At 30.6% G+C, this 3,304-nt stretch overlaps 1 pseudogene; it reads right to left on the minus strand.

Annotated features, from left to right (window-relative positions):
* Positions 1-525: 525 nt before the first annotated feature.
* Positions 526-3,060, minus strand: LOC132934026 (uncharacterized; annotated as a pseudogene).
* Positions 3,061-3,304: the final 244 nt, after the last annotated feature.

Here is a 3,304-nt window from a genome sequence, read left to right on the forward strand (position 1 = left end):
AAATAATAACTAATACATTTTTTTTTTTTATCATTCACCCTTGTATTTCCTTGCTCAACATACTAGATTTTAATTTATGTATATGCACCATTTTCACACTTCCATTTATCTACTAGAATTAATAACTTAATTTTATTTATGTCCAAAAAATCAATATGAATACGCTGCCATGGTTTTTCTGATTTTGGCAGTAGTATGTATAGTATATGATGCGAAACCAGTTTAGTGTACATATTTATTCGTATATATTGATACAATGAACAGCCTACAAGATGATTATTTCCTTATAATAAATATACACACAGCTTTGTTTGGTGAGCATTTTGATTATATATTTTACAAAATATTGGTTTAAATTATATACGCTTTAACTAAAGTATATCAAAATTGATTAGTTACTATTTTAAAATAGAAATTCATACTGTCACGTATGATAGAAGGGAATGTAATCTATATATATCGACTGCAGCAATAAAAACTGTAGTAACTCAATTTTACACAACTTTCTTTTTCAATCTGGTATTACTATTTTTCTGGATTACCAACGAAACTGATAGTAGCATAAATCAACCAAAGACGTTCTATACAATAAGATGCAGTTATTTTCGTCTTCGTTGGAAATTCAGAAAAATTGAAATAACTAATTAACTAATTGTAAAAAAAAGTTGTAAAATTGAGTAACGATAGTTTTTGTTGCGGCAGTCGATATCTATAAATGGCACTGGCACTTCTTTGTATTATAGTACAGAATGTCTCAAGTTCAAACCACGGTTTTGGTGGCCCAATTTTTTTCTTTTTTATCTATACATACAAATATTTGGTTTTTATTGTTCATCATACATTTACGTATGGTTAGGTTAGTTAGGATTTTGTATTCATTGATTGTATAAATCCTACGTAGGTTAAATTAAGTAAAAACCATAAACTTTGTATAATTTAGATACTTTATAGTCATGTACAAACTACATACAGGTAGATTGCCTAAATGATAATATTCTGTTCGCATAATCACAAGTGAATCTCACAGACAATACCGGGTACTACGGCTATTCATTAAAATATAATATCATTTAAACTTAAAAAGACATTGCTTCCACAGTGTGTTACATCCAAAAGTAACGCCGAGCAATGCCTGGTAATTCAGCTAGTAATAATATAATTTTAAATTATTAAAAGATATTTACAGCTACTCTTCTATTTCTAAAGAAAAAAAGGAACTTTATATATATTATATTGTATATACCTTTATGAAACTCCTAAAATAGTACTAGTGTTAAGATCTATTCATTTGTGAGATGGAAAGTCAGAAAAGCGGATTGGTTTGGATCGGTTGGAACAAAAGACCTTGACGCCATAGTTAAATGCTAAAATAAATCACACAGATCCCCAATTAATAACAGTAGATATTTCCTAACAATACACTAGTAGTGGCTAAAAAATATATCCTGAGAGTTTTCCAAAAAGAGTACACACATTGGTGGCCAAACTACTAACTATTTTATAAATATAAGTGGACAAGAATATTACTGATGTCTAATTAAAAGCACTAAATTACCAATGAAGAGAAACCCGGACGTAGAAGACCAATTCCCTACATATTCCATAAGAAAAGCATGGAAAATCATAAAAAAAATAAAGATACCAAACTGTATTGACTATGTTTATTAAAATTATTAATAATTATTTACTGACCAGCATATTTTTATCATTCATATCCTCATTGTTTACAGTAAGTTTAGGTTGCCGCCCTGTTGATTTAAAACTATTTACAACAGCATCTTCAATATGTTCCTCTCTATAAAATTCAGATTCTATGTAATCACATTCATCATAATAAGCCAATCTTCTGATTTTTAGATGATTGTAAAAACAAAATCTAGTCAAATTCAATTTTCATTAACTCACCTTATAATATTTTGTTCCATTGGTAAAATTATATTATTTCCAGTTTCAACGTCATTACTTTTAGTAGCATAACTATTTAAAAATAAAATACAATTGAAAATGAAAAATTAAACTATAGAGATCAAGAAGTATTACTTAGAAGGAAATGCAGTTCGATCATAAGGTTGAGGAATAGCATTTGAAAATAAAAATCGCTTTAGACCTGGCTTATATTTTTTTTCTAAAGAATGATCACTTACATATTTTTTGCCAATCATGACAATGATCAATTCCCAAAACTTTAACGAGTGTGAAGTTGGGGGACCAAAGCTAGGGGACTAATTCTCGGACGGTTATTGATAACAGTCATTGTATGCGCGGTTGCGTTTTATTATATTCAAGGCACCCAACATTTGTATTACCATTAACCACAAGATGGCGCCATAAAATTCATAATTCTCTATAAGACGTTCATAGTTCAAAAGTGTACACGGCTTTCGGGGACATAGTAATATGCGTCAGACCAGCCCAGGGGACCGTTTTTTTGTAGAGCCGCGGTACAGGCGGGCGTGCCATTTATAATTTTTCCGACCGTGTTCGGAAGGTGGCGACGCATTAAATCTATATATTCAGAAAGCCAGGAAAATTTTCTATAAGACGTTCATAGTTCAAAAGTGTACACGGGTTTCGGGGACATAGTAATATGCGTCAGACCAGCCCAGGGGACCGTTTTTCGTTGAGGAATAGCATTTGAAAATAAAAATTGCTTTAGTCCTGGTTTATAGTAATGATCACTACATATTTTTTGCCAATTATGACAACGATCAATTCTCAAAACTTTAAACCATTTTCTTTTCTTGTACCTAATCATTCTTGGGAATTCTATATTAAAACAAATATCAATGAATACAATAAACTGTTAATGTTAGATTAGGAATAAACACTAAGTAGAAATTATTAGGCTAAACCGGTTAAAAATTATTTCACAGTATCTCGCACCACGATAAAGAACCATGTCAATAACATGATTCAAAAATTCTTGTGTGTTGTAATCATAATAAATTGAGCGAGTAAATTTTTAGAACCAATTGATACTCACCTATGATAAATAACTCCCGGACGATTGACTTTGGTGTTATTAGATGTATTATCGCACACTATACACGTCTTATGCATTTTTAAAACGTACCAAGTGTTATATATTATTATCAAAAATAAAGTTAAAATAATTAATATAAAAGTGCAACCAACAAGACCAATTTGACAAGTCTGATATTGAAGTTAGCCTTATCAGTAGACAGTTATCTGTATTGTATGCAGACATGCAGTTGGAACTTAGAAAAAAGAACTCGATCAATGGACGTCGGTAGCCTCGAATCTCGATCATCAGTCTTGGAATGTATACGACACCTGTATTCTT

The sequence above is a fragment of the Metopolophium dirhodum genome, chromosome 1 (assembly GCF_019925205.1).
Source record: "Metopolophium dirhodum isolate CAU chromosome 1, ASM1992520v1, whole genome shotgun sequence".
Taxonomy (NCBI): domain Eukaryota; kingdom Metazoa; phylum Arthropoda; class Insecta; order Hemiptera; family Aphididae; genus Metopolophium; species Metopolophium dirhodum.